Below are 25,225 nucleotides of genomic sequence, written 5' to 3'. Positions count from 1 at the left end.
TGCTGGAGCACCCTCACGTCCCGGGCACCGGGGCTGGCCCCAGTCCAGACCGCCAGGTCACCTCCCAGCTGTGCACTCCTCATGCTAGGTTTTCTGGCGGAGGTTGCTCCTGCCCCCACTCCACTGGGCAGCCACCTGCAGACCTACTTCCAGTTCCTCGGGCTTTTCGACTGCCTCTCTCAGGGTAATCCAAAAGACAAAAGCTGCTCAGACCACGAAGTGGAAGACTGAGAGTAGCATCTAAGACCTGATGGGTGGCAGACATTTGGGGGGTAAGGGATTTAGTGTCGTTCCATCAAATCCTTCTGTTAGTCCATATTTTAATTTTCTACGATGCACAGGACTTTCCTTTATAGAGAAGTGGAAAGAGCTTGGATACTATTTTATCTTTTTAAAGATTTTATTTATTTATTCACGAGAGACACAGACAGAGGGAGAAGCAGGCTCCTTGCATGGGGAGCCGGATGTGGGACTTGATCCCAGGATCCCAGGATCACGACCTGAGTTTGGATTTTAGAGTCTGAAGGATCCCAGTTCAGTCTTTGTCAGGCACCCGCAAGCTGTGTGACCTTTCACATCTGACTTGCCCTCTCTGGGCTCCAGGTGCTTCATCTGTAACACAGAGATGCCAACGTCCTGATGTGGTATGAGGATTAGACACAATCGTTGGATGTATGAAGCACAGAAACACCGTGTACGCGGTCACATGTCCATCTCTGTTGTTCCCCACTCTTTGCCCCTGCTCCCCTATCCAGGTCACCCCCTCGTGTGTTTCACATCAAGGATGAACTTTTGCAGAACCTGAGCCATTTGAGTAGCTGTGACTGTCCTGAGCCCAGCAGCCAAGTCCAACTCCATCCATCCCTTCATTCATTCATTCATTCACTCAACAAATACCCCCTCCCGCCTCGAGGCGTGCCCCCCTCTTCTGCAGATTTGTCTCACAGAGCCTCCTCACCTGCTGCTCCCTGGCAGCTCCGTTGGGCCTCAAGTGTTGTGTTATTGGCATCTCTGATGTTAGAATCAGCACCGCGTGATAATTCATCGCCGCCTCATTCTTGAGGCTTGTCCAGCAGCCTTTCCCCACGCCTGTTGACAGGGACCAAGACCCAGCTCATCAAGATGTAATTTCCAGTCTCAGGGCTGCCACCGTCAGCTGTCTTCTAGAGGTAGTTACAGACTTCTGCCTGCAAGAAAAGCCAGATTCAATGTCTGTATAAACGCTCAGCCCCAACTCCGTCGTGATAAATGGCTAAATCATCTCTTAATTGAGTACAAGCAAAATACAATGGGAGAAAAAGAGACGTGTTCAAACACTGCAGTTTCTTCAAGGGAAATTGAATAAGTGCTCTTTCATGTCTGATTTTTTAAAAGTGGGTTTAATGACACTGTTGTGTGGCTAATGCTGTGGAAACACACAGCCTCCCCTGAGTGTAGGCACATAATAACGGTATTTAAGCCAGCTCGCGGCGAAGGGCCTTCCCTTGCCGTTTTATGTTGCATTTCTCGTGTGATGACTTGGACAACCTAATGTAAAAATATTTTGGCTGCAGGTGTCACAAGTGACACATCGGATCCTCTCTCCTCACTTTGTAGGGACAAAAGCGGTTTCTTTAAGACCTGCACTTTTAATGAACCGTCTTATTGTAGACACTCAGAATCTAATAGTGTGCCTTTTGGTGAAGTTGTTGAGAATTTTAATGCATTTTAGTTCTCATTCATCACGGCCTATGTGCCCCTAGCGGGATGGTCTTTAGAAATAGGATTAACTTCTAGAGGAATGCATTAGCCATGCCACAGAAGTAGGCAATGCGCTAACTAGTCTGATAGATTGCTCCAACCTTCAAATCCTTCTGGCCGCCCCCCTCCCCGACTTTTTTCCCTTTATTGACAGCTTCTCATTGAATGGCTAGAAGCATTAGTGTGTTTAGGAGTTAGATGTTTTGTATGATCCTAGGCTGATCTCATATTCCCTTTCTGAAATTAATTCGACACTGCTTTACATGTTAATCCGCAAAGGATTGATTTGGAGAAGGTCAGAGCAGTGCAGCCTCAGAAAATGGAAGAAAAGCCCCACTTAGAACAGCTCATTTCAGTTCCCAGACCTAAGCCTAGCTGCCTTTTCATTGTGGCACTTAGACAGCTGTAGGCGGCTTGGACACCTCGCAGAATACATCAAACAGTGGGGTTTGATGTGGGCTGTAGGATCGTTGGACTAATTAAGTTTAGCTTGGTTAACCAATTGCAGTTTGCAAATTGAACAATTGCACTTTGAAAGCTTCTGACACAATAGAACACAGAATCTTCTTTTTAGGCATAAACATTCCCAATAATGGAGTAGTACTTTTTGAAAGAAGCTTATACCAAATCCACACATTTTGGACGTCTCTAATGTAAAGTTCGTTTCATTGGTAACAAGACTGCAGTCTCCTTTTATTCAGGGAGCTGCATGATGTCAAAGACAAGAAGCCCCAGTGCAGTGGGTGGGGAAGGCAGTGCAGGAGCGGGGTGAGCGGGGATACCCCATGGGTGCAGAATAGGTGAGTGTTTGAGAATTAAGAGATTTAAATTCTTCTCCTTTTAAAAAAATTTTAAATCTTGAGCCATAGTCAAACAAATGTCGGAGAAGTGATCACAACTATGGCACAAGATAAGTAACGGTTCTTAGAAGATGAAAACGCAGTAAACCCAGAAAATCAAATTAAGGCGAATTCAGGGTCATTTGGTGAAAAGACTCAATTTTAGAGGGAAGGGTAGAGAAACCAATTAAGTCCAGACCGAACAAAGGCGCAAATGGTAAGACCAGAGCAACTCCAAATGTGAGTAAAAGGGAAAGTAACAGTGTTTATAATCTACCTTTATATTGGAAGATTCCACATGAGTAGCTTTTTTTCTATTTTGAAAATAATATGGCACATAACGTATCCTATTATCTAATGCTTAGTCATTCATTTTAATTTAATCTTAACCTTTATCAAATGCTTACGCTTTGCTCCGGAAAGTTCCTACAACAGCCATGGTGTATTACAGCCAAACAAGGTTGCTCTGAATGATTGCCAGGAAGGAGGAAAGCCAACTTTAATTTTTGCTAATGGAAGTCTTACTGGGATCTGAGCAGTGGCAACAGCTGACTACTGATCTGATCCGTTGCTTAAGTAATTAGTATCATTGTCAGGCTTTAAAAAAAGAAAAGGTTGCTAGTCACGAAAAAGGAAATATTACCACCTCGTTCTTTCATATCTGTGAGTATAAAGCAAAAAGCAGGAGCAGGGGTGCTTGGATTACTGGCAGCTGTGGCCTGCCCACCTCTGGCGACATCGTTGCCGTTCACGAGAATGCAGTCATGTTCTGACCCTCGTCTGGGGTCAGCTAAGGTCCTGGCACCTCAAGCCAATGCTAGGCCATCCCTTACATCAGTATAGCTCTTCCTCAACTTAGGATGGCGTCCCATTCCAATCAACTCTTCCCTTCCTTGATTTATAATGGAGTTATGTTCCATTAAACCCATCGTAGGTTGGAAATATTGGTAAGCCCAAAATGCATTTAAGACAACTAACCTACTGAACGTGATAACTTAGCTTCACCTCCCTGATACGTTAGAACACTTACATTAGCCTCCAGTTGGGCAAAACCACCTAACACCAAGCCAGTTTTTTTAATGAAGGGTTGACTAACTCATGTAATTTAGTGAAAACTGCTGAGTGTGAAAAATAGAACGGTTGTATGGGTGCAGAATGGTTGTAAGTGTAGGGGTCATTTGCCCTCGTGACTTTGTGACTGGGAGCTGTGGGTCCCTGCCCCTGCCCACCATCCCAAGGGAGTATCTATCCTACCATATAGCACTAGCTCGGGAAGAGATACACATTCAAAATCCGAAGTATGGTTCTTACTGAATGCACGTTGCTTTTGCACCATCGTAAAGTGGAGCCATCACTAACACAGTCTTTAGAGCAAGGAGCTTTGGAAAGTATTTCTTGGTGCCCTTATTTGTGGGCATGGCAATGATAAGACAAGTTTGTGTCTCTCGCCTTCTTTTTGTCTTGGGACATAATCTCCTACATGCTAGTGAAAGAGCTCTCCATCATCTGGAAAAAAGTAATTTCCGTGTCCGAAATGTTAGGAGGGTCATCTATTGGTTCTGGAATGATGAATTCTAATGAGTGGAAAAATAGGATTTTATGATAAAATGAATGTATGTGCATACAATTAGGATTTATTGGACCAGGAGTCTGTGGGCACCAACCAGAGCTGTGTATCTCTACTTCCCAAAATAAATATTTGTGATTGGGTTAGTATCTCTAGCAACACCCTTCAGGGGCCGCATCGACTTACATATAAACTCTGTGTCCTTGGACCTAGCTAGAGACTTGGCTTTGGGACTAGAGAAGCTCAGTAAGAGAAGGGAATCTGAGGTGACTAGTCTATGGTTTACCCAAGTTCCCAGTGGCTTTTTAAATTTTTTCCTGAGCCAGAGACATCAAGGACACTGTAAGAATCTCATGTGTCTATGTCCCTGGTTATAGATGTCCACCCCAGGCCCATATGATAAGCTGCCGAAAAATTGGAAAATTTTTCTCCAAATAACTTTTGGAAAGTGGCATGTATGCACATATTGGTGTGTACATGCTCTTGCCTCCCTGCACATTCTCACAGTCCTGGTACACCTGATTTTCCATATTCTCCATTTATTGCCTCCAAACCAGCAGCAGCCCTGCTCCCTCGCCCCCAAGAAACCAAATAAATATAAACACTTTTGAACAGTGTCCAAATCTGCAAAAAGTGCTAGTGTGGAAAAAATGCTCACCTTTGCCTACTCACACTTTGAGAAATTTACACATTGGGGTGTTTTTCCTGGTTAAGACCTAAAGGGAATTTAGAGACTGTCTGCCTCTTTTCTGTCCACTGTCTGTGTGCACTGAGTCTGCATGTATATGTGGCCACAGCCCTGGGGAGCCAGAGCCTGGGGCCCTTCAGTCCTTGCCTCCTGAGAGCTCATGTGGGCGTAGAATCATCCGGAATAGAGACCCAAGCCAGACTCATTGCCGCCAGTGACAAGATGGAACACCATGTTCCGTGGAGAGCCGGGCCTCTCCTGTCTTCCGGGAGGTGGAAGAGAAATAGGAGGTGGTAACTGCAGCAAGTATGTGCTGGACGAGATTTGGACAGCTTTCGTGACAGCTCTCAAAAGGCTGCCCCCAAGGGCCATGCTGTGGCCAAAGCCTGGGGTCTCAAGTTGGTTTTTAAGAGCACCAATTTGATGGATTCTGCACAACTTACACCCTGTGTTTACTGGGTTGTTAAACGTGACAAGGCTTTTGTGCTAGATTCTTAAATAATGCTGCTTTGATTCTCAACAATAATACAAAAACCATGCATGTCTGAGATTCTTTGATGCTTGTGTTTTTCTTTCTCTGTCTCTCTCTTTTTTTTTTTTTTTTTTTTGGCTTAGAACCTGTTTCTTAGTATGTATGATGATAGTGATTATTTCTCACACAGAGGAATTAGAAGAAAATTCACAAGAGATCAGATCTTTGTATTTAACCTTAACTGCCTGAAAAACTTCTTGAATTGCTGCCCTCTTTCCCCCTCCTCACCAGCTGCTTACCGGCACCCTTTGGATGTCCCCCATCTTGTCTAGCAGAGCTTCAGAGAGCTTTCCACCACGAGCATCAACCAGCATCACCTGAGAAAAGATGAAAACCGGGGACCCCTGGCCCTAGCAGGTCAGAGCCCACAGGTTAAATTCCTAAGATCCCTGGGTGATTGGTGCACATGTTAAAGTTTGAGCAGCACCATGTGGAAATTCTACTAAAGACTTTATTTTCTCTTTATGTGTCTTTTCCCTTTCCTCACCTCTAACTTCTTCTCACACCTCCTAGCTGCCTTTCTCTGCTTCCTGGGCTTTCAGGAAGAGGTAGTGGTGTTCATTTCTCTTCCTTAGTATTATGAATGTTCTGCATAGGTTTGCCAGAGAAAATAGTCTTTTTTGACATACTTAAGCTACTACATTATCTGTCATTTATCTAAAATTCACCTTTTAGTGCTCGCTTTGGCAGCACATATACTAAAATTCACCTTTTAGCTGGGCATTCTGTATTTTGATTTGCAAAACCTGGCAACCCTCAAGATCCAAGCTCTAGTCCACATGGCTAGAAAACAAAATGATCTCCTCTTTGGGAAAAAGTGATGGTATATAAGGCACGTACGCAGTTTCCAAGGGGAAAGCCTAGAGAGTCATCCATTCACATCCTGCCTTTGGCCTGGCTCTTACTTTGAAAAGGATGGGATTTGGGGTTTGGAACGAGATGTCAGTGGCTCGTTGCCTCTGTCCGAGTTTATAGGTGTTTTGAGGGTGGGGTGGGGGTGAGGACAGAAGACATCAAGAGAAAGCTATATCTATTCTTTTTGAGCCTTTAGAGACTCCAATAAATTAAGCCATACTCTGGAAAAACCCATACTGATCTAGAATTGGGGGCACATTTTTCCACCAGGTGGCTTTAGGTAAGGGAACTAGTGGAGTTGAACCACAAAATTTAGAAGCGAAAATGCCCTCCATGTGAGTATTTTCATTTATACAGGGTTCGAGTTTGGGCTTATTATGTCAGATTTAACTATTAAGTTTTCTTGTTTGATGGGGAACCTGAAGCTCTCATTTATTCACCTCATTAGGTGTAAGTATTGCAGGTGTTTCTAAAACAGCTCGTGACCTAATATTTCTTATTGTTAGGTACTTCCAGATGATGGAGTTTGACTCAAATGCCCCAAAGCAATGAAACTCAGATTTAGGGTTTCAACATTTGCCATGACTCTTTGCTTTTTATGCCACTTAATAAGTTGTACATACATATTCTAAGGGAAATTATGAGCTGCCTTATTCATTACACATTTTTCCAACTTGTAATTGTGTTGGCATCAAATGTTGGCAAGATTTGAAAGAAATTGACATATTACTTGATCATTGTAAATCTCCCAGTGCTTTTAACTGAAAATGGCATTAGAGCCATTTTCTTAAAATTTTGCTTTTTTACATTATCCCTCTTCAGGAAATATGCAGTGTTAGTAGAATTCTTTCAGGACTCATTCGGAAAGCTCAATCTTTCGGAAAGCTCAATCTTTCAAGAATGAGTCTTCTTGCTATTGGCATACTGACCTGAAAAGCACCAATAAGAATGCGTTTGGACCTCAGACATGAATGAGAGTATTACAGGAAATTATGTGGTGGAAGAAATGGGAGCTTGAATATTAAAACACTGGTTGTTTGGCAGTGTGTTTGCGTTGCTTAGTATCATGAAGTAGGTTGTATGGGGGGAATGCTGACTAGATTTATAACCTGGTAAAGAGATATTCCTAGTTGCAGCAAAATTATCATGTTGTTTACATGTTTGCAAATACATGTGGCATAATACTGCCAGAAAACAGGAATTCAAGACTCCTTGTATATCTGATTTTTTTTTTTTTTTTTTGGTATATGGTCTCTGGTTTACTTTTTTGTATATACTTTTTTAAAAAAATATTTATTTATTCTTGAGAGACACACAGAGAGAGGCAGAGACATAGGCAGCAGGAGAAGCAGGGCTCCCTCTGGGGAGCCTGATACAGGACTCGATCCCAGGATCACAACCCAAACCAAAGGCAGATGCTCAACTGCTGAGCCACCTAGGTGCCCCCATATATACTTTCTTCTTTTAAACTCACTAAATTTGGCGACTAGTATTTGTTTGTTGAGGAAATAATTTTCTTAGCCATTTAAACAAACAACTGAAATCAAGATAACAAGATCTGCATTGGGGGGCCTATGAAGAAGCCTCACATAATAATTCTTTTTAAACGTATTTCAAAAATTAAAATTCTAAGACATAATTTGGTAGATTTCAGTATTAGGCAGTCATATCCTTCAACTAACAGTTGTTCTGAGGTCAAAGGATAAACTAGAGCATAAGTGACGTAAAGGATATCTAGCACTTTAAGATGTTAATTAACATACTCTATGTGTTATAAAAATTATAAATAATGTCATAGGAGGTTGATATTTTCCATTGGGAATCCATTATCTCCCAGTTTGATCAGACTCTAAGAAGGTCAGTGGGAGGAGACATTTACTAAGTAGATTTTAGAGGCAGAGTCAATTCCATAAAGCCTCAGTAGTTTTCACCTTAGCCTGGCTTTATCCTTATCCTTTGTAGGACCATTCCTTGTGTTCATGAGGCTAGAGTGTGTCCTACAATCTCCTACTGAAGCAGAATGATCCTGGTAGGGTGCAAGGAGCAGTCCAGTGTTCTAGGTGCCCCAGCCATTCCTAGAACAATAAAGAATCACAGAATTTCAGATGTGGAAAGGACTTACGAGCTCTTCCCCATCCCTCTGGACAGAGAGGGATGCCTCGCTGGCTCAGTCAGTGGAGCATGTGACTCTTGATCTTGAGGTTGTGAGTTTGAGCCCCACATTGTGAAGAAATTACTTTAAAAAAATCTTTAAAAAAAGAGAGGAGCTGGTTTGTGTCTCCATTTGTCAGGTCAACAGCCAGTCTGTACTAGATGCTATGGCTCTCAAGTCACATCCTGGGCCCTTTCTACTATCTCACACTGTCTGGTGCTGCTGACCTTTTTCAGAGGTCAGGTTCAGTAGCAGGTTCAAAAGCAGGGATTTTGTGAAAGTTTAGAGATTAATTATGATCCACATATTTATATATTGGTGTCATAAGTGGGAAGAGATCTTTGTCAGTTATTTAATTTTTAAGCCACGTTTCTCTGAGGACCACTACTAGATGAATCTTATTTTCATACCTAGTTTCCTGAGGCAAACTATGTTGTCTCCCAATTTCTAGACTGTGAAGCTGAGATTCTAGTTCTTCTGCTACATTCACTATAGTGGCAGTGGGAAGGTTGCTCTGGCTTATTAACGATGTGGTGGTTGGGTCCTTCTTGAGACAGGGATCCACCCTACTGAAGGCAGAGGTTTCTGCTTCTCTGGCTCAACTGTTCTGTACTGGGTTACCTATTTTGAAGATCGGTTTCTAAAAATGAAGAGATGCATACTGTGCATGGTCTTGAAAGATAAGCAGATCACTACTAGCTTGAATTGTGTTACACTAGAATAATAAAATGTCTAAGGGCCTGGCAGTTATATCATTAAAGAGATGAAAGTGTGCTCTCTCTGGGTAGAATCCAATAAATCAGAGACTAGATGGTTGGCAGTTAAAAGTGTAAAAACTGGAAAATATTATGAATGATATTTAAAGGATAATTTATTAAAATGCACTATGGTTACATTGCATAGATGAAATGTATTATTTTTAGACAAGCTGTCTGAACCAGGATCTAATCTTTGCTGATAGCTATCAGGGGTAGTAGGTCAGCTGTGAGAAGAATATTCTGTTCATAGTTCCTCTGTGATTACATTTTTGTTTTTTGCATACATTTAACCAAAGTTATTAGTTTCAAGATTAAAATTTGTTCTGGTTATTTACTGCTACAGTTCAAACCATCCCAAACCTTAATGACTTATAACAACAACAATTTTATTATATCCAGTCATTTTTCTGGGTGAGAAATTTGGTCAAGGCTGAGCTGAGTTATTTGTCTCTATGCTGTGTTGGCTGAGCTCACATGGTGATAACTCACTGGTGGATGGGCTGGGCAGGAGGGAGGAAGATGGGCTTTACTTACACGACTGTCTCCTTGGTGGGAGGGCTGGAAGGCTGTGGTCTCGTAGTGGAACTCTTAGCCTCTTCAGAGTGACTGTCTCAAGGCTTTCAGACTTTTTACATGGCAGCTCAGGATTCCCAGAGAATGTTCCAGGAAACAGGCAGTGAGAGCTCTCAATCTCTTAAGGCCTGCATGAGAGATTGTTCTACTGTATTCTATTGGTCATTTACAGAACCCAACCATGTTCAAGGGGAAGGGACATAGACCCCCACCTTTCAATAGGCCTCAAGGAATCTGTGACCATTCTTAATCTGCAACAAACTCTTTAAATACTTTAAATGACAGAAGGAGTTGATGGAGGTCTTAAAGAGAGATCTGATTAAGGAAAGTCATAAAAATAAAGTAGTCTAAAGCTTCAGGAGTAAAATCTTTAGTCTTTGACCTCTCCTGATGCTTGCAATGACAATAATTCTTTAGGATATTACTGTCCTTGTTGATTCCTGGAATCAACCAAAGTTCCTGGGTAGCAAGTAGCCTCAGGAGCACATGAATGTCAATTTCTAGCTGAGTGTTATTTTGATATTTGAGCCAAATGCAATTTAGGAGCAGGCAGTGAGATGTTAATACTCTTGAGTTGGTTTCAGGTCTGTAATTGGAAGGTGACAAGACCAGAGTAAGCAATTGGGAAAAGCCAGAACTACTGTTATGTAGGCGTGGGGGTGGGATTTATACCTCATGCATGCATATATTGTTTTAGTAGTAGAGCTTTAAAGTTTTAAAAAACTGTATAAAATTAATAGTCATTTTTCAAATTGTGTTGACATTCTTAGGGACATATCATTTAAAGGGATCCTGTATTAAATGTTTTTGGATTTTGGAATTCTGTGTGGCTACCTCATAGGGCTGGGAGCCCAGTTGGAGATGACAGAGAGAAATGAAGATATAAGTTGACTGTTGGGGTAAATGTGGAGAATGTCAGCGTTCCCTGTGTTTCCTTCCTTTTCTCTTTCTGGGTCCTTGGACTTTGCTCATTGTTAGCATCCCTGAATTCTATCTCATTAGAGTTCATTGTAATGGGTGTATTTGTTTCCCTAATAGATTGAGAGCAATTTGAAAATGCTGTATTTGGTTAATCTTTGTATTCCCTTCTGTTCCTAGGATAACATATAGTAATTGCTCAAAGAAAGTTGTGTAGGGATCCCTGTGTGGCACAGCGGTTTAGCGCCTGCCTTTGGCCCAGGGCGCGATCCTGGAGACCCGGGATCGAATCCCACGTCAGGCTCCCGGTGCATGGAGCCTGCTTCTCCCTCTGCCTGTGTCTCTGCCTCTCTCTCTCTCTGTGTGTGACTATCATAAATAAATAAAAATTAAAAAAAAAAGAATTAAAAAAAAAAAAGAAAGTTGTGTAAAAAAAAAAAAGTTGTGTAAGTGAATGAACATTGAGTTTAGTTAAGGAAACTTGGATCAGTTTTGTTCCTACACTGTAAGACAAATGTGTATTCTTTTCAAAGCCTTCCTTGACTTGGTAAGGGGAGCCGGTGATTTGTTGCCAAGCCCCAGGTAACAAATGCCATACTGAGTGGATACTGATATGTGTGTGTGTATGTGTGTATATACTATGGTTTGAAGGAAATATACCTTTTTAGTTCTTAAATAGCCCATTTCAAAAGAAGAGGCTTGATCCTTCCATGAGTAGTTAGGGTCCATGTCCCCTCTCTTTGAATTTGGGTGGGCTCTGTGACTGCTTCAACCAATAGAATGGTAGAAGTGACAGTTCATTTCTGGGCCCAGGCCTTAAGAAATGGTGGCTTCCACCTACTGTCTTTTGGGACACTTGCTCTTGAGTCCAATCATCATGCTGAGAGGAAGCCTGTATGGGTCTGTGGAGAACTGAGTTCCTAGCCCAGCTTTAGCTGAACTCCAAACTAGTGCCAACCTGTTAGCCATGTGCCTGTGCCATTTTGGAAATAGATCTTCTGTGTTCACTGGAGCTGTGCCAGCTGACACAACTGCTTACGTCTGCCCCAAATACAGATTTGTGAGTAAAATAAATGATGGAGTTACTGAAACTACTAACATTTGAAGTGGTTTGTTAAGGAGCACTAGATTACTGGAACTAAAACCTATACGAGCATCACAGTTATCTGAAGTACTTGTGGGGACCAAGGAGGGCATGGGTGATCGAGATTCACTTACTTGTTCACTAAACAATGACTCTGCACCTAATATGTGGACCTGGAGCTGTACTGTATCCTGGCAGTGGCTAGAGGCTATCAGTCAACTATTTTCTCTTGAAGGAGATCTGCTGTCTTCTCCCCGTGGCCTCCATAGTACTCCTTTTCTTCCCCTGTCCCTTAGATGTTTGCACTCTCGAACACTCTACTTGACTGACTCATCATCCTGCTTATTCCATTGGTTTGTAACAGCCTATTTTCTCTCTCTGACTCAACTGTAGTTCCACAAAGGCTGGGGTATACCCTCGGTTGCTTACCTCAGCATCTGGCATATTGTAGATCAATACATGAATATTGTGAACATGTGAATTACTAGCACTGAGACTTCACTTTTGCCGGGTGATCCCAATCAACCTTATTCTCACAGGTGCTGTATTTTATTTTCCCAAAGTCATAGGTCAGCAAGTTATGGACACTGGAGGGACAGGTATTACGTACAAGCCATTCTTCTCCAAGTCACTTCTGGAGTCGAAAGAGGAAATGGTGGGCTTCTCACCATTCTCGATGCCATTTCAAGATTGACTCCAAAAATCACCTTAGTCTGGATTTTATTCCCGATGTAGAGTCAGAACCAGCCAAAAGAGTGGACTAGAATTGTGCATTGCACTTGTTTGACATATTTCTTTTATCTCTTTTTTAAAAAATGACATCAAGGTTTTGGAGAGACCAGAGCAGTTATCTTAACAAATACCCCACATTCTGGATTTGGCTGTGGCCTTGTGGTGACATTTGTGTTCCTCTAGCTCCTCAGTTTCTTGTAAACTAGAAGTTAGGTATAAAAATTTGATTTGATTCAGGTTAAATATTTTGGGAAGGCAAACTTTCTAGGTGATACTGTGTATTTCGTATTGTGTCACATATTGTACCTTTCTTATTGATTGGATCACTTGGTGAGAAGCTCCACTACCTGTTCTCTCTACAGTTATGGTCTCTTTCAGTGAGTAATCCATGGAGCATCCCTTTGGCACACCAGGCAATATTCTGTTCACCTACAACCTTGGCGATCCTTTGCTTGAATCAGTTCTCTAAGGTTTGCAAAATGGGAATTTTTCTTGTCTTTTTTTCCTTCTTCATTTATTAACTGATATTATTTTGTACGGAATCATTTTCAGAGTAGGAAGTTAGATGATGTACTAGTCACTCTAGGGGCAGCAAATGAGGGATGTACTTATCTTTTGTTCTTTGTCTTGGCTGTCTCTCAGCTTGTGCTCTGGACTTGTGAATTATTATTTTATAATCCATCATGCTTCTTACTCTCTACAGAGTTGGTTTGGATTTGGCCAATTTGGTTCTTGTTAGAGGCAAATGATACTTAGAAATGGAGATCTTTAACTTCTCTTTCTGAGAATGATGGACCAAGACCTGACTAGACTCCTCTCCCTCCTCCTGAAAATAATCCTGCAAACTGAGCATAACACACAAAGTTATCCTAAGTCACTGAAGAATGAACAGAAGCAGGCAGGCTCTGGTGAGACTCTGTCCTTGTAAAGGGAAAAACTAGAGCCATCCAGAGTAACCTCAGGCCAAGTGCTAGCAGTGCAGTGAGGAAGAGCACCAGAAGGGAAGGGTTCAGAGAGGGCATCTCCAAATTCTGTCTGTGCACATCTTCAGCTGTTGAACCATGCATGCGTGGACTAGACTAAAAGAACCTCAGGTCGTGATAGAAGATCAGAACTAAGACTGAATTTGCTGCCCAGAGGAAGAGTTTGCATTCTGGTTCAGCCAAGGTAGTTGCCAACCAGAACAAAAGAAATAACATTCGGGGCGCCTGGATGGCTCAGTCAATTAAGCGTTTGACTCTTGATCTCAGCTTAGGTCTGGATCTCAGGGTTGTAAGTTCAAGCCCCACACTGGGCTTCACACTGGGCTCCACACTGGGGATGGAAGCTGCTTAAAAAAAAAAAAAAAGTGAAGGGAAAATCAGGACATTTTTAGATAAAGAAAATGATAAGGATTCATCCCTAGCCAACCTGAATTTCAAGAAATGGTAGAGGAACTTCCTGAAGCTGGAGGGAAATGAAATGACATTAGATGGGAACTGGGACTCTTGAGGAAAAACGAAGAATACCGAAAATGGTCAATTTTTGGGTAAATACAAAATACCATTTTTTTCCTCGTGTTTTTTTCTCTCAATTTCTTTGTCAATCATGTAACTATTAAAAGCAAAAATTATAACTGTCTTGTGGGGCTTGTAACATTTGCAGATATGGTAGCTATAACAATCATAAGGGTAGGCAAGCACCTCTATTGTTGAGAGATTTCTGTATTTTACAGGAAGTGGTACAATATTGACTATAAGTGAGCTATGAAAAGTTACGATGTATATGGTAATCCCTGGTGCAGCCATTTAAAAATGCAAAGAAATATAGCTAAAAAGCCAATATGAGAATTGAAATGGATATTCAAATAATTTTTGCTAAAGGCAGGAAATGAGAAACAGGAACAAAGTTTTTACTTATTTTGTGACCCATTAAATGAGTAAAAGGAAATCGTTTTTAAAATTAGGTTATAAGAATATGATGGTAGCCATTTAAAATTGAATTTTTCAAGGTACACTTTTTAAAGACATTTATTTTGCCCTGGTTCTTTTCATTTCTTTTTCCTTTTTAAAAGTAGGCTCCATGCCCAATGCGGGGCTTGAGCTCACAACCCTGAGATCAAGACTCTCATGCTTTACTGACTGAGTCAGCCAGGCGCCCTGAAGAACATTTATTAATAAGAGTAAAATGCTCCTGATGTTGTGCAAAGTGAAAAAAGGATAGTCAGCCTCTGTAGTATAACAATTAAAAAAAAATTCATACACCCGCAAAGTATAGAAGAAAAAGTTTAAGGAAATATACCAAAATGCTTTTTGGTAGTAGAATCCTAGGTGACTCAATGTCCCAGCCTTAGTTTGCTACATTCTTCTAAATTTTCTGTAATGAGCATAGATTATCACAAAGTTTTTTAGTTATTACTAGCACATAGTTATATATTAACACTTGGCTTTTCTACATTCTCTATTATGATACTTTACTAAGTTAATTTTTATTCTAATAGCTTTACACTAATTCCTTTAGATTTTCTGAGCATATGGTTGTGTGATGGACATACAACCATTCAGTCATGAGACCTCTTCGGGTCTGATGCTTATCTTAATGCAACAGAGAATCCCGAGGAGCTAATCAGCACCATTCATTCACACTAATTGGTGGATCCCAGGAGGTGGGGAATTACATGTCCTGGGTACATCCCTGCTTCCTCATCTGTGGAATAGGCTCCTTGTAAGGATTAAATGTGATGATGGATGCAAAGTCCTGACTCAGTACGCAGCCATCATTTGCTCTTGACAAATGTTGGTGCTTATTACTATGAGGCTGTATCTCTTGCATATACTTTCTGGAAGGGTGCAGAGCTGAGCTCTGGGAAGCAACTACACCATTCTGTGGGCAGGTCACATGACAGGAGGAGCCACGAACAGTCAGTCCTCAGGGGTGCCAGCTCTGGGCAGCCACACCTAAAAAATGACATCAGGCTGGCATGTATGTTATGTTTCCTGATATTTAAAACTCCACGTCTTGGGTGAAGATGTTCTTGCTTATGTGAGAAAGGATGTTGAATGTGAAGATGATGGGTAGCCCACTTAGAGTCTGAGGAGGCACACTGTGGAAGAGTCCATCTCTAGATTTATTCAAGAAGGAAAGAATGAAGTATCTCTCTGGTAAGCCACCTTTGAGATGGACCCGGTGATGTCTGCCCTGGGGTATGCATGTTCCTCTGTAAGCCTCCCCCCCACCCCCTTGAGAGTGGGATGGACCTAACGACTCACTTCTAACATAGAATATAGCAAAAGTAATGGGATGTCAGTTCTTTTTTTTTTCTTAAGATTTTATTTATTCATTCATGAGGGATATAGAGATTGGCAGAAACACAGGCAGAGGGAGAAGCAGGCTTCCTATGGGGAGCCCGATGCGGAACTTAATGCGGGATCACGACCTGAACCAAAAGCAACCACTGAGATACCCAGATGCCCCAGGATGTCACTTCTGAGAGTAGGTTATGAAAAGGATTGTGACTTCTGTCTTGCTGGCCTTCTTTCACTCCCTCTTTTTGGAGCCATTGCTCTGGGAGAAACAAGCTGATGTGCAGTGAGTCACCTTGCGATGAGGCCCACATGGCTAGAAACTGATGTGCATCCCATGAGAAGCTGAGGCCTGTATGTAACTAAACTCGAATGTGGACCCTATCCCGGTCAAGCCTTGAGGTGACCACAGCCCCAGCTGATACCTTCCTTGCAGCCTGTGGGAGATACTGAACCAGAAGCACCCAGCTGAGCAACTCTCAGATTCCTGACTCTCTGAAAGTAGGGATAATAAATGTGTCTTAAGCTACTGGATTTGGGGTATATTTGTTACACAGCAGTCGGTAACTAATACACTCTCTAAAGGAAAGAGGTGTCTTCCTTGATTTCCTCCACCTCATTCCATCCCCTCTGCCTTGATCCCTGGGGGGAACTGTGGCAGTTTCTCTTTGGCATCCTTTTATTTTTTAAAATTTGACATCAAGGCATCAGATGCCATTCCCGCCCATTCCTTCATCTTGTCATCCTGCTTCCTGCTTTTTTTGCTGTGTTAACAAAAAAACCAAATTGACTAGTGTTGTCATTTCATCTGTTGCTTGGGTGATCTCCTCTGTTCCTTTAAAAAGTCACAGGAGGATGTAGCTTCAGTGCGATCTAGAGGTCAGGGCAGTTCTTCACAACCTGCTCTTGTCCTTTTGTCATATCTTGAGGAGGATGTCACACACAGGACCACACTCAGCATTAGTCACCATGGGCCAGTGCATTGGGACCATGGTGACCATGCATGGTCCCCAGTGCCCTCGCTCCAAGCCCTCCCCATCACCACCCATTGACTTACTGAGATAAAAGGGGGGAGAGTCCTCTGACCTACGGGGCACTAAATGGAGTGAGTGGCTGGACCTCTGGATTCTTGTCCCATCTCCCCTGCGGCTTGGCTGTGTGACCCAGAACGCATCTTTCCATCGAGTTTCTCTATCTGGAAGGCCTGGGCAATCATGGCCACCCTTCCCCTCTTCTGAAACAGAGCGTTAGGGAGAGATGTCCTCTATAAGTGATGGGAAATGAGGGCTTAATATTTTAAACCTGAGCGCAGTGGTTGTACAATTTGCAAACTGTAATAAAAGCCACCGTTGTCCCTAGACCCGTGAAGAGTGCTGGGGAAAAAATAGCACATCTCACCCAACAAAAATGCTTGCCAATTGAAAATTAGTTTCTCATACATTGCCTCTTTATTCTTTTTGCTCATACTTAATAAGAGGACATTTGGTGATGGACTTCTCAATGCTGTCCCTGTGGCCATCAGCCTGTTCACACCATCCCTGGCTGCATTAAGTATCCCCAGTGCACAGAATTAAGTCACTGTAAAAGTATACTCTGGATTTTACCGAGAGGTCACGGAGAGCCCTTCTTGCCTTGGCAGTCAGCAGCATTCTTATTACACTTCATTTATCTATTTGGGAGGACTCAGGAGGACCAGCTGGGCCCCTGTCTGCACTCATCAGGAGTTAATTTCTGAGCGAGGTGCTGTGGTCATGAACAAGTGCAGAAGGTACCCCGGTGGTCCTGCCAGACGAGAGGGGCCCTTAATTAGTAGCAGTGTTCAATCAGGCTGCTTAACCCGCCACGGAGCTGAGGTGGTCATGTCCTCCCCGCCGCCCTCCCATAAACACGGAGCCACCGGCGGGCTTGGGTGGCCGTGTGGCCCAGGATGCGGAGGACGGTGCAGATCTGAGCCCGCCACACAGTCAGGTGCTACCGGAACCTTGCCTTTATTGTCGACAGAGGAGGGAGGGTTAACCATGAGGGTTTTTTTTTTTCCTCCTTTAAAATTTGGAAGCATCTTTTCATCTTCACCAGCTTCCTATTTCCTGAGCTGGACATCACACTCGCTTTGTTTCTTTGCTATTAAAAGCGATCTCGTGTCGTCCTGTTTCTGGCATGGCTTAGTGTGTATTGAGCCAGCTTGTTTGGGTGCAAAGTCAACACAACCCTCACCGGTTTTAAAACCCTGTTCCTGGGGGCACCTGGGTGGCTCAGCAGTTGAGCATCTGCCTTTGGCTCAGGTCGTGACCCTGGGGTCCTGAGATCGAGTCCCGCATTGGGCTCCCCGTGCTTCTCCCTCTGCCTGTGTCTCTGCCTCTCTCTCTGGGTCTCTCATGAATAAATAAATAAATAATTAAAAAAAAATAAAACCCTGTTCCTGCACCATAGTGCGTTCCACCGCAAAATAGAGATGATGGTCCCTGCCCTGACTACCTGGAAGGAAACAGTATGTAAACTCCCAAATATCATATAACTCTGAGGTGAAATTATTGAATGCCGGGGTTGGGTTGCTTCTAGTTGACTCCTCAGTAGAGCTGAGGGAGGTGTTTATTTTAATGATCACCTAAAGAACATCAGAACCTGGGGTTCCTGCCAGGTGTCTGATATTTTATTAGAGATGCTATGCAATATTGCAACATTCAATAAATAAAAAAATAAATCCAACTGCTCCCTCTAATTCTGGCCAAGTGCCTCTCGGGCCTGTTGAGGACCACGGTGGACAGAGGGATCAGAGTGTAGGAAGAGGGTGGGTGAGAGTTTCTTAGCTCAGTGGGACATCTTGCTTCATCACGAGACCCACTTACCTGGGGAAGCTGAAGGTGGGCTGGGTCCTTTTGTCAGCTCCTGGCCCAGGGTAGGAGGTTTGGGGACCGTCCACTGTTGAGTCCCTGGGCAGGTTCCACTGGATACCTCTGATCAAGCACCCGGCATCTTCTCCAACCCAGTTGAATTACTGGATTTACTGACCACAGGTGGCTTGACGTTCTTTCTGGCGATGCCCACAGAACAAAAGTCGAGGCCCACCCCACGCCCCTGACTCAGAGTGTGATGGGGGGTTTGATTGTGTGGCAGTCACGGCACCTGCGGGGAACACTGAGCCAGTGGCCTCTTGAGAGGCCAGTTGCACCTCGGCCATGGGAAGAATCAAACACAGAACCGGAAAGGGTTGATAGAACACATTCATTTTAGGTATTTACACTTAGCATTTACGCTTAGCACGTTAAAGTTTACTGTGAATTTTAGGCTTCGTTCTTTTCTTCCCTGGCAGCTCGGAGAGTGCTGTGTCTTGGTGTAATGAAGCATTATGTTGGTATAGCAGAAAGGAAACTGCCCTCCTACAGGAATTCGGTCTCACTAGAAGCTTATGGTCTGGTGCGGGGCCCGCCTGGGAATGGATGTGTGTGTACATGTGCGCGCAGGCGTTTCTCCTGGTGGGGAAGTTGAGACCAAATTGCCCATTACATTGCCTGATTTTACCTGACGGTTTCCTGAAAGGGATGTCGGATAGCAAATCCATTCCTGTTCGCAGGCCTTTTTTTTTTTTTTTTTTTAAACTTACAGCTTTTGGTTTTTTTCTATTTTTGCCTTGGAAACATGGAAATGATTCGTGGAGAATTATTTTGATGGAGGGGGGGAAAAAAGACTCGAAATCGAGGAGTAAATCAGTCACCGGGTAGTTCTTGCAGCCAAAACCATTCAGAGCCAAAAGCTGCCGCCACATCCGGAACCTTCTCTGGGCCTCGTGGGCATAAACTGGAACCTTGGCAAGAAAGTTTGGGACACAGGGTCGTCCTGTGCCAGGGTTTCTGGAATCCAGATTTGATACTGCACATTCCTCCTTGTTTTGAAAGGAGAAAGTCATTCCTTTAAATGTTAGGTAACTCTGTTTCATCCCGAACATGGAAATATTGATGCTGGACAGAGAACATGCAGAGGAAGCTGTGGAAAGTACATCTGCCCCGTCCTGGCCAACGAGTGCGGACTCGTTCTCTAGGCCTGGGCTCCGAACCTCCTCCCATCAGGAAGGGGCATCTTGTTGATGGAGGAATAGCCACTCCTATGATCGGCTTGGATTGCCTCGGGCTTCCCAGCCGTGTGTTCTGTCCTGTGTCCAAGCACCAGTCATCTCCTTGTCACCATGACAATGATTGTGACGCCTGATATTCCCTTTCAGTTAAAGGCATAGGACTGGGAACTGGACTCCAATTCCACAGAGTTCTCTTTCACATCATTAATTTTCTTTCTTTTTTTTTTAAGACTTTACTTATTTATTAGAGAGAGACACAAATAGTGACAGATAGTGAGAGAATGCACAAACTGGGAGGAGAGGGAGAAGCAGACTCCCCAGTGAGCAGGGAGCCCGATGCGGGGCTCGATCCCAGGACTCTGGGATCATGACCTGAGTCAAATGCAGATGCTTAACCCACTGAGCCACCCAGGTACCCCTCACATCATTAACTTTTCAACTGAATCCTACTGTTCTACATTTGTGCCTATATCTCCGACTTCCAGAATAAGAATCAGGTCGCATTTTGGGATTGTTGCCATAATGATTCTTATTTTGTTTTTGAGACACTCCCCGAGACGGTTGACATACAACTGCTTACTGGTGAAAGGCATCCTGACTGTTCTGTTGACTTCACCCATGTGGATTGTTTTATGGGATTACACCGAGAGTGGAAAGACGGCTCTAGGTCTATGGTCTGTAGTCTGTTCTATCACAGAAACTCCGTTAGTCCAGCATTCTTGACGTTCTGTATGCTGAGCACAGTGGCGAGGGCTTGAAATCTAGATCCGGGTGGTGGGGACATATGTCTTCACCACGTCACTCATCTGCTTGGATGCTAAATGACTTCTGCAAGCCTTAGAGTTTCTCCTGTAAAGTGGCAGCGATTGCAGCAGCTTTGCAGCTTTTTCTACTGATAATTAAATAAGATGTAACTAGAAAGTGCCATGTAAACGTTTGTAAACTACAAGGCAAATGTCTCATATACGTAGAGAATGTTTGTGGGAGAGACACTATTACGTGATTCCCGACTCTGCTTCATGTTCCTCCCTCCTGGGCACGCAGCCACCCTCTCACCTGGGCTAGTCTTGCGTGGATGGCCAACAGGCCGGATGGTCACGAAGCATGCATCTTCCAGGCCTGGCCTGTTAGATGCTTCCCACCCCCTTCCTTCCCCTTCTATTGTGATTTTGGAGGTCATGCAGGAAAATGGCAGTGTTACAGGTTGGAAGAGGCCCATCCCTGAGTCACCACTTGGAGGAGAGCTGTCTAACTAGCCTTGGACCTGGGCCATTGCCCTTAGGGCTGTTTTCACCCAGTGTTAGCCCTGAATAATCACAATTTTGGAAAAGAATATTATTTGCCACTGTTGGCATATAAAATACTTGTTTTTTTAAAAATTATTATTTTATTTTATTATTTTTTAAATATTTTATTTATTTATTCATGACAGACACAGAGAAAGAGAGAGAGGCAGAGACACAGGCAGAGGGAGAAGCAGGCTCCATGCAGGGAGCCTGATGTGGGACTTGATCCCGGGTCTCCAGGATCATACTCTGGGCCGAAGGCAGTGCCAAACCGCTGGGCCATTGGGGCTTCCCTTTTACATTTTTTTTTAGAGAGAGAGAGAGAGTGCATGGGAGCAGGAGTGGGAGGGAAGGGCTGGGGGGTGGAGAGAGAATCTGAAGCAGGCTCCACACTGGGTGTGGAGCTCAATGTGAGGCTCAGGTCATGACCCTGAAATCATGACCTGAGCTGAAATCAAGTCAGGAGCTTAACCGGTTGAGTCACCCAGGTACCCCAAGTACTTGTATGTTTATATATACACCATAAATATAATGTACATTTAAGGGTATTTTTTAATCACATTATATATCATATTGTTGCTAAGAGTATAAATGAAAATCAGCCTATTTGGAGTTTTTATAAATAAAACATAATTGTTCGCAATGAACGGGATCCATAATTTAAGATTCACTAAATTTTTGTACATATCTTGACCAAAAGAGAAGTTAATAAACTCACTGGGAGGTGAATTCCTACTGGAAACATTCATAATCCTAAAGAAAGATAAACGGTCACTGATGAAGCACTTATATGCCAGACATACGGTGCTAAGGACTTACAGACACAGTAGGAATGTTCCTGAAGCAAGACATTTGCTTTTTCTTTCAAAATTGCTTCATACTTGTATGAAGACACTGGAGTATGAGACAAAAGCATATTTACTCCTCTTCTAGATTGTCATGTTCCCTGCCCCCTTGTTATAAATATGTGAGACCCATGAATTAAGCCAAGGAGCTAATTATATATGAGAACCTGATTTCTAAAATGTCATAGGACCAGCAACTACGAAAGTCCATTTCTGGTAGACCGTTGTAGGTTGAAAACTTAAATGTGTCTCTATTGTGTGTCTCTGGGTTTATTTTGGCTAGTGTTAGTAACAAGGATAATTATTCAGGGGGCACTTATGGCTTACCAGCGATTTCACCAGTCTGTTCTTTAATTTTCCTATGTAACTATGTCCAACCAAATATGGTTTCCTGCATGTTCATCCATCTGCTGTAAGCCTCCAAGCACAATAGCCACAATAATTTCTGTGGAGGCACATGCTGCCATTGGTGATATGGCCCCAGCAGCCACAAATGCTTACTAATGAATTGACCTTAGGTTCGTAACATTACCTCTCTCCTTCAATACCACTTTCAACCCCCAAAACTAAGGGGACAGAATTCACACCCCAGGGTAAAGACTTGAAGCCAACTCTAAACTTACTAGCAGGTTCTGTAACAACTGGGCTCATGTTCGGAAGTTGTAGGAGTTAGGTTGTGTTAAGAAGACAAATGATGGAAATGGTCTTCTGCTTGAGGTGAAGGAAACACTGGGAGGACAAGCCTCTTCGAGTTCAGAGGAGTTCATCTTCTTGATGAAGACCCAGTAGTCCGGGAAACCCCACAGCGGGGTCACCCAGACCAGCATTGGTCTGGTTTCCTTATCATTCAGGAATCCTACTACCTTCTGGCCTGTTTCCTCACCAGTAAAATGGAGTTAATGATAGTACTACCTGCTAAGATTTTTGAATCGTGTATGAAATGCTGAGAATGGGACCCACGGGGATGGAGGGCTTGGCTCCTCTTGTCATTGTCATTGCTCAACATATCTGTTCACGTGTAATGTCCATGTTCATTTTATTTGGGAAGCCTGATTACAGATTCTCTGTGTCTCAGCTGGTTATACAAATTGTTTTTGCATGTGTCTCCTTGCTCACCGGGTATTTATGGAGTACCTGCTGTATGCTGAACAGTGTGGCAGCTGTATCCCAAGCATGTCCGCGTCTGTGTTATTATCTGTTTTCAGTAGAAAGGGCTCTGTGGCACTGACCTCTGCACATCAGCACGGAGTCTGGCTAGTACGTGGAGGCTCTTCCCATCATCCTCTGATGATGCAGTGATAGGATCAAGCTGGCCTCAAACCTTATGGGCTCTTTTAGGCTTGAGATGAACAGTTCAGAAACTGCATGCATGCTCTGCAGCTGATGGTAAGCACGGTTAATAAATGTGGAAACGAATTCTGTGACACTCAGACACCCTTCTGTAGAAAGAAAGATGGCTAGATTTTCCTCATGAGGCCGTGCCTAGATGTTTACATGTTGCTGTTATTAGTTGTTCACGCATAACCCTGTGGTTTGGGCTTGTTACTGAAATGCCATTTTTTCAAATTGGAGAAGCGAGGCTTTGAAGACTGAAGTGACTTCCTGAGCCTGCAGGCTGCATCTGGGACTCGATTTGTTGGGTCCAAGTTTTCTGCTCCTTAGAAATCTAGTGGATCCAAATTATATAGAGCTACATTGGACCTCGCGGCATTGCTAGGGAGTGGAGTCTCACTGCTTACAGATCAGAGAGGTTGTGTACTTTCTTAGCACGAGCAGCTCCAAGTGTGATAAAAGGGCACGTGTGTGGGCATCCTTGCTTTGGGGAATGTCCCCTGTTTTAATACCCTCTCTGAACAGATGGCTTCCAAATTTACATCTCCAGTCTCTCCCCTGGTCTTCAGATTGCCACGTTGACTCGCTGACTGGATAAACTATAATTACACGTACAGATCTAATTTTTACATATCCCAGAGACAGCTTAAAATTGACTTGCCCCAGTAATCAAGATAAATGCAGTGGCATAAGGGTTGAGGTGCAGATTAATAGGAGAGTAGAAGTCCCAGAAACAACACCTACGTGTACATGGCCAGTTGATTTTTGGTAAAGATGCCAAGGTCATTCAATGGGGGAAAAGAAATGGGGTCATTTCGGTAATGGTGCTCAAACAATCGGGTGTCTGTGTGGAAGAAAGAAAATGAATCTCAGCCTTTACCTGGTACCATATGGAAAAATTAACTCGAAATGGATCATAGTCCTAAATATAAGAGCTAAAATGGTAGTAAAAAAAATCTTTGTGACATTGGAGAGGGGAAAAATTTCTTAAACAAAACACAAAGCATGAATTGTAAAAGAAAAAAAAGATTTTTAACTTTAAAAAAAGTTTTTTAATTTAAATTCAATTTAGTTAACATATATTGTATTATTAGTTTCAGGGGCAGAATTTAGTGATTCATCAGTTGCATGTAACACTCAGTGCTCATCACATCAGGTGCCCTCCTTCATGCCGGTCACTCAGTTACCCCATCCCCCCCCAGCAATCCTTAGTTCATTTCCTAGAAGCAAGAGTCTCTTATGGTTTGTTTCCTTCTGTTTCCATCTTATTTTTATTTTTTCTTCCCTTACCCCATGTTCATCTGCTTTTTTTCTTAAATTTCACATACGAGTGAAATCCTGTGGTATTTCTCATTCTCTGACTGGCTTATTTTGCTTAGCATAATACCCTCTAGTTCCATCCACGTCATTGCAAATGGCTGGCTGAGTAATATCCCATTGCATATATACTTTTAAAAGCTATTTTTAAAAGACCCATTTAAGAACACACAATGGCAAGCCACAGACTAGGAGAAAATATATGCAAAACATATACCTGGCAAAGAAATTGTAGCCAGAATACATAAAATGTCTTCCAACTGAGTATTAAGAAGACAACCCAGTGTGAAGGGGGGAAAAAAGGCAAAAGAATCAAACAGACACTTCAAAGAAAACATGAATGCCAGAAAGTATGTGAGAAGCTGCTCAATATCACTAATCTTCAGGGAGACACAAGATAATATATCATTATGCATCCATTTATAGGGCTAATTTAGCGGCTGATAATACCTTATATTGACAAGGATACAGAGAAACCAGAAGTCTCATATTGCTGGTGGGGATGCAAAATGATACAGCCATCTCTGAAAACATTCTGGTAATATCTTATGAAATTTTTAAAAAATATCTTATGAAATTAAATAAACACTCACTATATGACCCTGCTAGCAGTGCTACTCCTAGGGATTGACCCAAGATAATTGAAAACGTGTGTCC

General features: G+C 42.9%; 1 protein-coding gene and 1 long non-coding RNA gene across 8 annotated transcripts in view; one reads left to right on the top strand and one right to left on the bottom strand.

Annotated features, from left to right (window-relative positions):
• The window catches only part of HLCS (holocarboxylase synthetase), a 218,404-nt gene that overhangs the window by 151,056 nt on the left and 42,123 nt on the right, over positions 1 to 25,225 (top strand). The gene's annotated exons all lie outside the window — the stretch shown is intronic.
• On the bottom strand, positions 289 to 10,916 carry LOC112661925 (uncharacterized). The gene is made up of 4 exons (XR_003138090.3): positions 9,666 to 10,916; positions 5,606 to 5,683; positions 959 to 1,187; positions 289 to 612 (listed from the first exon to the last, which is right to left on the bottom strand). It is a non-coding gene; the product is annotated as an uncharacterized LOC112661925 (long non-coding RNA).

This window comes from Canis lupus, chromosome 31 (assembly GCF_003254725.2).
Source record: "Canis lupus dingo isolate Sandy chromosome 31, ASM325472v2, whole genome shotgun sequence".
NCBI lineage: Eukaryota > Metazoa > Chordata > Mammalia > Carnivora > Canidae > Canis > Canis lupus.
The sequence above is the reverse complement of the archived record's forward strand: the minus strand, read 5'-3'. Positions and strand labels throughout refer to the sequence as shown.